This window comes from Thamnophis elegans, chromosome 2, assembly GCF_009769535.1.
Source record: "Thamnophis elegans isolate rThaEle1 chromosome 2, rThaEle1.pri, whole genome shotgun sequence".
NCBI lineage: Eukaryota > Metazoa > Chordata > Lepidosauria > Squamata > Colubridae > Thamnophis > Thamnophis elegans.
Genome location: NC_045542.1, coordinates 54,608,306 through 54,619,255, shown reverse-complemented (window position 1 = coordinate 54,619,255; position 10,950 = coordinate 54,608,306). Strand labels below are relative to the sequence as shown.

The 10,950-nt window shown below is 44.4% G+C and overlaps 1 protein-coding gene across 1 annotated transcript in view; it reads left to right on the top strand.

The window, feature by feature from the left end:
- Positions 1 to 2,967: 2,967 nt before the first annotated feature.
- UNC13D (unc-13 homolog D) overlaps positions 2,968 to 10,950 on the top strand; it is a 64,686-nt gene continuing 56,703 nt past the window's right edge. Inside the window, exon 1 of the mRNA XM_032212279.1 lies at positions 2,968 to 3,058. The gene's annotated coding sequence lies outside the window, so the exon portion shown is untranslated. The remainder of the gene's footprint in view (positions 3,059 to 10,950) is intronic.

Here is a 10,950-nt window from a genome sequence, read left to right as displayed (position 1 = left end):
GCTAATAATGTCCAGAGCTACTTTTTATGGCACAGAATTAAGATCGGGTCTAGTTGATGCATTAATTAGAAACTAGGTGATGCATTAATTAGAATCACATATGTCTTGCATGTATCACCTGAGGGGAAGAGAATCAGGCAGCTTATCATGGGCAAAGCACTTTCACATAGTAGCAAATACAGCAGTAACAAGTTAAACCTGTTGACCAATCTGGTCTGGGAAAATGTGCATTCCTAGAGTGTTTGCCTAGGGGTCCCTCTAGGAGAACAACAACTACAGAACAGTCAGTTTCAGAAGGAGAAGATGGGCAGGGAAGGGACTGAACAGAGGAACCTTTTCCCCCTGGGTTTGACAGTCCCCTGGCTTTCCAGAAGTCAGAGTACAAACCAATCTGCTACAGTCGCATGCAGTTTAGCAACTGTGTGACTTTTCTGGCCTCCATGGAGATGGAAGATCTTGATTACAATGGTAGTTGAAAGCAAGTCTTGTGTGTTGGGGCAAGAGCCTAGGCTCGGAAAATGTATGGTCTTCAGGAATTGGAGGAAGGCTCTCTGGATCTATAAGGATTATGTGCAAGAGCAAGTTAAAGGGAGGCCAAATATTCAGTTATATATGGAAAGAGTCCTACAGTTGTTCTGTAGGATTGGTAGCAACTAATGCCATCAGTTCAGACACGCTACGTATTAACTGCAGTTTGGTTTTACAGACTACTCAGCCAAGAAAATGAGTAGTATAAGTGATATCTTATAGGCATGAGTTGTGATCTTTTAAATTGATCTTGACTCCTGGCGACTACATGGAGAAGTCCCTGCAGCTTTCTTCACAACATTTAAAGAAGTGGTTTGCTCTCACTTCCTTCCCAGGGCAGAGAGAGGGAGGGTGGGAGTGGTCCAAGGTTACCCTACTAGCTTTGTGCCCAAGGCAGGATTAGAATTCACAGTCTCCCAGTTTCTACTCTGTGCCTTTAATTGCTACACCAATCAGTCTCTCTATAGAGAGGTTAGACAATATCTAAAGAAATAACTATAAGCCTTCACATTATGGGGCTTTTGAGAGAAGATTCAGGGGACATTTGCCTGTCACTCTTCCATCTGCAAGAGAGGTCTGTCGAGATGATGTTTCGGGAAGCTATCGCTCTGGTCTCTGTTCTGTTCTGTGCAAATGGACAGGATGAATAATAGTACTGTGTTGTGAAAGCATAGAGTAGGCAAGGAATTAATTACCTCAGCCTTCTGTCTCAATCATACTTCCTAATATTATTTTCTCTTTTCCTCTTTTTGGGGGGACAATGTTTAAACTGTTTTAAATCTGCCTAGAAATCATACATTGTGGTTTTTAGCATTAGAAGTTTGATACCTGCCAATGGATTGTTTACATATTTCCAAGATACTTCTATCAATCCGGTTTTTATTCTCCTGTACTTTCCTTCAGCAAGCCTTGTTCTGAGTGAATTGGGCTGGTGCAATTTAACATTAATATATTTAATGGATAAATAACAGGTGGACAAAATTGTTTTCTAGAGGACCAAAAATGAAGATAGAATATATTTCTTTGCTAGACTTTTTTTAACCCAATGTTCTTTACAAGCTGGGCAATGGTGTTTTACTCTAGCATTGAAACTGGAGTAAAACTTAGCATAGAAATAGTGCTCCAGTTTTCTCAGACCAAGCCTCCAAATTAGTCCTCTTTACACCAAATTAAGTGTTCAGGTAGGATCAATCCTTCCCCCAGTCTTCAAAAGACACCAGTTGGCTCCTGGATCTTCATAAAAAAGACATTGTAATTGGCTTTTCTTAAAGAAGGAAGCAATTCCAATAAATATATTTTAATTTAATACCAATATACATCAGATCCATGAGCCTGAAACAGGACACAAACTGAGTTTTAAGTGACAAATACTGTACTGAGAAAAATCCAAGCTTGCTTATCTTCATCATCATTGACACTTTAGCATTTTCCTGCATTTTAACATTGTACTATTTTACAGTATTTTATTGTAGAGTTGTTTTTTGAGCTGTTAAATCATGTTACCATAATTTAGTAGAATAGTCCCCCTGGTTATATAATTAGCAGCTGTTAGCTTAGTTTAAAGCTATTATTCAGTGATCTGCAAACTGAACTTTCCATACACATACACACACACACACACACACACACACACACTAACGGGCTTTGTAAATCAGCTTGGGAGACAGAAGAGCAGCAACCTGAGCAATGGTCCAACAGCGCATCTCAGCTTACAGAAGGAATGGGGATGGAGAAAGGATCTCAAGGGACCTTCCTTAATTCTCTGAAAAATAAAGGTAAGGGAGGAGAGAAGTACTTCCAAATTTGCATCATTCTGCTCCTGTGGTCATACAATGAAGGTAGCATTTCAATACTTTTAGTTTCCTGTCTCAATTACTTTCAAGGGCTGACATCCAGACAAAGCAATTACAACAACCGGTTAGTGATTATAAATATGTTTATTGGGTAAATACATTAAACTTCATTTTATTCATTTTTGCACCTCCTTTAAGTTATAATTCCTTCAAATGGGAAGCATTTTAAGCAACTTTCTAGATCTTCAATGTAGTGGATTCACTTGGGCCTCTATAATTATAAAGGTGCCTAATAATGTATAAATCAACCCAATTCATTTCAAAATTAGACATACCCTGAAGTTATACATTGTTTGGTTTTATGGTAATGAATAATGTGGCTTTCAGGAAGTTGGGTAATGATCCCTCTGAAAATGTAGTGAAGCAGTGTTAAATCTTTTGGTTTCTTATAAATGGCTTTTCTTCAACATCTGCTGTTTATTGTGAAATGAGGTGATTTTGGTTTTTACACAGCTAAGTTTTTCCTTGAGTATCATTGACATTTGCGTAATTATCACATTGAACTTAACCACCCCCACACCAGCCCTATAGCTTTGAGCTAAAAAGAAGTGAATCATTTTGAAAAATTTCCCATGGATGACTGAGAATATACAAAGCTAAATTCTTCTATTTCTAGGTAACTATTTTTAGAAGAATCTAAGGAAACTCAGATCTGCAGAACGATCAACACAAGAGAGGTAAGCAAAGTTTTTTTGTAAACTCCACAGTTTTTTTTTTAAAGTTCTGGCTATTGTGATATATAAGAGGATTCCTCTTAAAAAGTTGTATATAAGAGGTTTCAAAATCTATGCAGGATGTTCTAACAGTCATTATACCAGCAAGGAAGTATTATTAATGGACTGGTAGAATTATGAAAAATGTTTAAGCTCATGGCTCTGTCAGGTAGTTCTGAGGCTTTTCATCAGCAGATTGGTGAATTTAGGAAGAGTCACCACAGTACCCATATTCAATTGTCTTTAATAGGATTTAAACCCATTTACATATTTTTGCTAATCCCGCGTGTGAGCAGAAATCTGCCCTGAGCAATGATTAATGAAGTATTGTAGGTCTTATATAGTAACTACAGTAGAACAGATTGGTATATGCAGGAAATGCATGATGGAGATGAACAAAACTCAGCACTACTGGTAGCTAGTTACAGATAGTTCTAGATTTATGACCACAATTAAGTCCAAAACTTCTATTGCTAAACAAGATAGTTGTTAAGTGAGTTTTGCCCCATTTTAGGACCTTTCTTGCCACAGTTGTTAAGTGAATCACTGCAATTGTTAAATGGATAACATGGTTGGTTAAGTGAATCTGGCTTCCCCATTGGGAGAAGGTCACAAAAAATTGATCACATGATCCCAGGACGCTGCAATCATCATAAATATGATTCAGTTGCCAAGTGCCTGGGAATGCTGCAACAATCGTAAGTATGAAAAATGGTCATAAGTCAGTAAATTCAGGGCCTTTGTAATGGTCACTAAATGAACTGTTGTAAGTCGAGGACTGTCTGTACATCCTATTAAGGAGGAAAGTCGAGAACATGTGTTCTGTAATCATGTGTGCCAGGTCTGAAATGCTGTAATCTTTACTACTGGTTCGGAACTGGGAGCGTGCCGGCGCTTCTGCGTATGTGCAGAACCTCCTGCGTATGCGCAGAGTGTCTGTGATGATGTCTGGGTGGGTGGGCGGAGCCTCTTGCCGTTGCCACTACCGTTTCACCCGAACCAGGATGAACTGGCAGAATACCACCTCTGATGTATGCCTGGGAGAAAAAAAAGAATGAATTGACATGAGATGGGCACTCTTTTAGACAAAAAGCAGGAATGGGAAACACAGAGGAAATCTTTAGCTTTCCACATGACACTGTCCCCTTGTGGTCAGTAAGTCATGTAGTGCTAAAGCGTCATCGGATTCTTCCCTCCAATCAGGGCAGTGCAATGCAATATAGTGAAGGTGTATGGCAGTTGGCTCAACATATCTATAAAGAAGACAGGTTTAAGATGAATTTTCACCCCTACTCAGAGAAATCAGAACGAGTGAGCAGTCTTTGGCAGCTGAATGCCTTTTATTCACTTTTGTTGCATTCTCCAGTCAGTGGGGCAGTTGAGTGAGAAAACAGAAGCTACAAGTGCCAAGGGGCTACAGCGAAGTCTGAGCTCGTAGTAGAAAAACTATTGACTTGTAACATGGTCTGTGCCTAGGAAAACTAGCACTAGATGTTAATGTTTGATGTTAATGTGGTCCAACAGACACTGTATTGCAAAGGCTATGCAGAAATGCACACTAGAACTATTGAACATCAGAAACAAAGGGCTCTAAAGAAGCTAAAGTACACTAATCGCTTCTCCAGATGTTAAAGACACAGAAGGCCTTTCATAAGGGAGGATGTGCTATATGTTTCAGAGAAATGGTGCTCAGATATCCTGACGGCAAGTATATGAAAGAGATCAACTGCTTCTAAAAAAGCACACAAATGAATTCTGCTTGTACACAGAAGATTGTAAGTATTGGTATCAAAGTTGCTCTAGGTACCTTAAGGTTTGCTACTGATTGTTTAGAAATCTGGGCATAATGAAACTGAAGATCTATGTACTATGTACGCAGGGACCTGCAGTCAGTGAAGGCAGGGCCTCACCACTGTCATCATGAAAAAAAAATTAAAAAGGAAAAAGACTGAGGTAGTTGCTGCCAGAGTCACAGTGGATGACTCTGCTTAGTGCTTAACTGCAGGAGGAGGCGAGAGAACCATGTGCCTCCTTTAGTCTATCTTTATGATCACTTGAGCAGAGTTAAGCAAGGGTTAAAAGGCGAAAAATGCTGCTTCTCGCCGCCACCGCGCTCCGCCGCCTTGCCCCCCCACCTCCTCCGACGAACAATCCTCCACTTTCTTCAGCTCGGACGGAGCCGGGACACCCAAGCTGCTGGCGGTGGGGGCCACCTGAGCCCAGCCAGCCAGCCCACCCCCCCCCCCACCCAACCTACTCCCCGCATCTCGCGTCTATGGCGAGCGGCCAAAAGCCTCTTTCTTGAAAGCACCTTTTGCCTGCTGTCAAGAAAGAGGCTTTTGCCCGCCCCGCAGGACAAAAGCCGAAAAAAAGCGCCCCGCAGCTTCTGTCTGACATAGAGGCGTCCCACGCCCCGCAGCTATGTCTGACCCAGCTGCGAGGCGCGGGATGCCTCTATGTCAGACAGAAGCGGCTATGCATGTCTAAACTGCCTTAGAGAAGGTAAACGACTGCAGGTTGCAGCCTTAAGCCCTGTCGCCTGGTATAAATGGCTTCAAGCAGCCTCCGATAGAGAAGCTGCCTTCGCGGGAAGCGGTGGCTGGATTGGGGGCGCGACTAATGGCTCCTTCCAGCTGACCGGCCTGAGGCGGGGCCCTTTGTGGAAGCGGTAGCCTTTGCCGCGGCTACGAGACGAGGATCGTGCAGGAGACAGTTGATTTTGGGTGCGGAGCCTGGGCGAGCTGGAGCCATGGTGCAGGTCTACCACCTGCACCCCTTCGGGTCGCAGCAAGTCATCTCTCTGAAGCAGGAACTGGCGCTCTTCTGCTGCAGGCGGGACGTACTCCTGGTGGCCTGCGGCTCCAGCACCTGCAAGGTGGAAGTGTTTGCCCTGTGGGGCGGGCAAAAGCCAAAAGAAAGGACCCCGCCACTTCTGTCTGACATAGAGACGTCCCGCGCCCCGTAGCTGGGTCGGACATAGCTGCAGGGCGCCTCTATTTCGGACATAGCTGCGGGGCAGGCAAAAGCTGCTTTCTTTATTTTTGCCTCACCAGCCATAAACTTCACAGCACGTCACTGTATGTACGCAATTGGTTCCCCCCCTCCCCAAAATGAATCAGGCATCTGAAATAAGGCCATTGGATTATAAGCATGGATGCAAAATGTAAAGTGAGAAGTAAGAATGTTTTGCCTCTCTTACCAACATGGTATAGCCTTATCCTGGGCTCATACCGTACCTGTACTTGATGAGATTAAAATGTCCAACTATGCTCTAATCATCATTTTTGATGTTTCATGTCCTAGAGCAGTGGCTGTTAAATTGGGGTAATTTGGGCATATCCTGGGGGTAATGGTGCAATTGCAATTGCTTGTTTGTGGATCAAGGATCCAGTTTAGGATTGCTGCTGTTTTTTCAATAACCAAATCTGTTTTTCCTACAGGCCATCAAAGCATTAATGTTTAAAAGAAAAGTTTGTGCTACATTCTAATCTTCTTTGAAGGGAAAGGATTTGTATACTTGATATTTGAAACAATAGTAATTATGGGACATGTGTTTGTTTTTCAAAGACAAACTAAGATGGCAACAACTAGAATTTCCAAATGCAACGCTTTAAATTGTATTAGCAACATATAAAGAATGGTTGCTGGAACTGGGTATGTCTAGACTGATGAAAAGAAGGACTAGGGATGACATGATAGCAGTGTTCCAATATCTCAGGGGTTGCCACAAAGAAGAGGGCGTCAAGCTATTCTCCAAGGCACCTGAGGGTAGAACAAGAAACAATGGGAGGAAACTAATCAAGGAGAGAAGCAACTTAGAACTGAGGAGAAATTTCCTGACAGTTAGAACAATTAATCAGTGGAACAACTTGCCTCCAGAAGTTGTGAATGCTCCAACATTGGATGTTTTTAAGAAGAGATTGGATAACCATTTGTCTGAAGTGGTTTCCTGCCTAAGCAGGAGGTTAGACTAGAAGACCTCCAAGGTCCCTTCCAACTCTGTTACTGTATGGTCAACAGTCTAAAGCAAAAGCCTAATAGATAGTTGCCTCATGTCAAGCAAGGCAGTCCAAGTTTGTTCTGGCTCAAGTAGGCAGCGTGATGGCAAACCTATGGCACACGTGCCATAAGCAGCACGCAGAGCCCTCTCTGTGGGCACGCCAGCCACTGCCCCAACCGAGCTCCACCTTGGAAGTGCATGCACCTCCCACCAGCCAGCTGGTCTCTGCCATGCATGCGCATGTGTGGGGTGCATGTGCAGGGGTTCCTTGTATTGCATTTTGGGAGTCCGCTCACGTGTGCACCCCATCCCCCATTTTGGGACTGGAAGACCTCCTGTATCAACTGGAAGCCAAAACGGAGTGCTGGGAGCGGGGCTTGCAAGGCCCCCTGTGCCCCATTTTGGGCCTGGAAAGCCTCCTGCATCAACCTGGTAGTCAAAAATGGGTAAAGGGGGGCATGCACGCATGTGCAGGGGGGAGGAGTGCATGTGTGGGGGGTGGGGGGCATGCATGGAGGGCGCTCGCATTGCATTTTGGGGTTATGCGTGTGCACTTTGGCCACTCAGCACCAAAAAGGTTAGCCATCACTGCTCTAGAACTTGGAGGAAGATCCCTTTGGGGGTTACAGGGCCCTTCTTAGTTCCTGCATCAGGTTTGCTACATTTCTAATAGAGAATGAGTTGATTCTTAATAGAGATTTTGTTAAATCTACAATTCTATGGGTGGTTGTTATTTCCTTCTTCTCTCTCTGCTCTTTGACATCCCATCATGAATATGGAATCTTAAGTGCCACATTGTAAACTCCACAGGAGAGGAAATGGAGGAAGCTCACCTGCCAAAGAGAGGATGGTCATAGAGCTGAAATGCCTCAAGGGGGATGTTTCTTTATCTGTTGTTGTAGGTGGCTTGATTGATGTTATGTTATGGTAGATGATGCCAGTGTGCACCCTCCACCAAACACTTAGCTTTAATTATCTGGCCCAAGGCCTCCAGTCAGCTGTCTTTTCAAATTTGCATGAACATTTTCTCTTTTTTTAAAATCCTCTTTATTTATTATCACATTTATAATCATGGCTGAGTCCATCAGTCGTGAGGTATGTGTCCTATAAGTTTAACACCATTGTTTTCTCTGAGCTGAAGGCCATTTACAGGAGTTTCCCCTTCAATTCACACACTGCAATTACCTTGGATCAGGGGTGGATTCCTGCCAGTTCTAACCTCTTCTGTAGAAGAGGTTCCACAAATCTACCGTGCCGTTTAGAACCGGTTCCAGTTCCCTCCCCCCGCCCGTCCGCACATCATCAAGATGAAGAACGAGAGGAGGAATTCTGGGAGTTGAAGTCCACAAGTCTTAAAGCTGTCAAGTTTGAACACCCCTGGGGTTTTTTTTTCTAAAGGGTTAGGGGTGCAAGGGTCTTGTAACCTGACAGCTTTAAACTTGCACACTTCAATGGCAGAGTTCCTGAGTCAACATGACTGGAGGAGGAATTCTGGAAGTTGAAGTCCACAAGTCTTAAAGCTGTCAAGTTTGAGCACCCCTGGGGTTTTTTTTCTAAAGGGTTAGGGGTGCAAAGGTCTTGTAACTTGACAGCTTTAAGACTTGCGTGCTTCAAATACCAGAGTTTCTGAGCCAACATTTTGATTGCTAAGCAAGAGCATTGTTAAGTGAGTTTCACCACATTTTACAAGTTGGCCATGCCCACCCAGTCACATGGCTGGCAAGCCACTCCCACTCAGTCACATGGCTGGCAAGCCACTCCCACCCAGTCACATGGCTGGCAAGCCACTCCCACAAAGCAGGCCACACCTACAGAAGAGGTTCTAAAAAAGTTTGAACTGCCTTGGATGTAGGTTGGACTAATACAGTCACCTTGTTAAGCTTTATAATTGAATAAAACGTTGAACCTGGATTCTCTCAGTCCAAATCTAGAACCCTCATTACTACACTGAACATGGGGGTACTTCTTACATGTAGCTCTTATTTTTCCCAGACTTTCACAGCATTTGTTTCCCGCTACATACTAATAGCAATCACCACCAACGATCCATGTTAATCTTTGGCAGGGCTTTCTGGTTGTTTGTCGAGCTTGGAGGTTATCTCCATCTCAGAACTGTGTACTTAAGGACAAAGAAAGAGCTCTAGCAGTCAACAAGACTAAATAGAAAAAAGAAATCCCAAACCAAAGAAATAATGAGAGGAAAAGCAGCAGATTTCCCAATCTGGTGACCTCTAGATCAGTGATGGCTAACCTTTTAGTCATCCCGTGTCGAAAGCGTGCATGTGTGCACCCATAATGCAATGCATGTGTGACCCCCCTGCATTCCTCACCCGCCCTGTGCATGTGCATGTGACCACATGTACACTCCATGTACACCCACACATGCGCAGATGACCCCCACATTCCCCCTGCATACTCATTCAACCACCACATGCACACGTGTCCCCTGTGCATGTGCACGCATCTGCCCCATGCGCTCCACCCACCCCATATACCAGGGGTGGGTTTCTTGCCCCATTCCAACCGGTTCGGTTGGAACGGGGCCGGCGGCCTTGTGCACGTGCGCGGTGCACGCATGCGTACTAGCGTCTGCGTGACGCTCCAGCTGCTCCTGGACGATCGCACAGGTGCTGTATGCGTCCTGCGCATGCGTGGAAGCGCAGAACTCGTCAAAACCGGGTAAGGACCGCGGGCGGGCAGGGGCGCCCTTCGCCATTCCCGGAAGTTACTTACTTCCGGGTTCGGCGACCAACCGGTTCGCAGGGACCGCCGCGAACCAGTTGAAACCCACCCCTGCCATATACGGCGTAGACCCAAAGACCAGCTGGCCAGTGGGAGGCATCCGCGGTGGAGCTGAGCTGGGCAATGGCTTGCGTGCCCACAGAGTGGGCTCTGCGTGCCACCTGTGACATGCATGCTATAGGTTCGCCCTCACAGCTCTAATTGATTACAATTCCCAGCATTCCCAGCCAGCTTGACTAGAGTTGTTTGGTTGATAGTGAACCTTGTTTGAGAAAAAGAACATCGATGCTAAAAGATCTTAGAGAACAACTGGAGGTGAAAGTATGCACTACTGACAATGCAAGTGAATCTTTCTTTCCCTTTTAGCAGCCCTCATGAAGGCTAAAAACTGACAGCTCCATTTATTTTCATTTTGAGAGGAGAAAGGCATGGAAATTGTGGTGGACACCTTAAAATATGTGCCAGTTAAGAAAAACAAGGACTCCCTCCCTCCCTCCCCAGATACTCCCAAATCCAGTGCAGTTTTGTATCCAGTGATAAGGCCGCATCTATTATTCAGCCTTGTCCCCCATGTTAACACTGGTCCTTGACACACACACCCCAAGCCTCCTTACTGGTGTTTTTAAGGAAGACAAAATCAGATCTGAGATCTAAGCCGAAACATGTTGTTTTTTCTTGGTGAAGAAAAGACAGGCATATTTGACCCTGTCTTGATCTGTTTCCGTTTCTGAGAAAATGTACTGGCTTGACACAGAGCAGGCCTTCCTTCTTGGAGGTCTGTTTCATATCAGTGCTTATCAGCGAAGCCTTTTCATGCCACAAGCAAGTTGCCTCATGCCAGGCCTGTCTGGAAAATAACTAGTCAGTTTTGCAATTGCCACGGCCTAAAAAAATCCAACCCATCCTGTGGGGAAAAAAAATTAATCCCCTTTACTGACCAAGGAGAGATTCAACCTAGAAATAAGGAGGAACTTTCTGACAGTGAGAACAATCAACCAATGGAACAGAAGTTGCCTTTGGATGTTGTGGAGGCTTCATCAGCTGAGACTTTTAAGAAGAGATTGGACTGCCATTTGTCAGAAAAAATAGTGTAGGGTCTCTTGCTTGAGCGGGA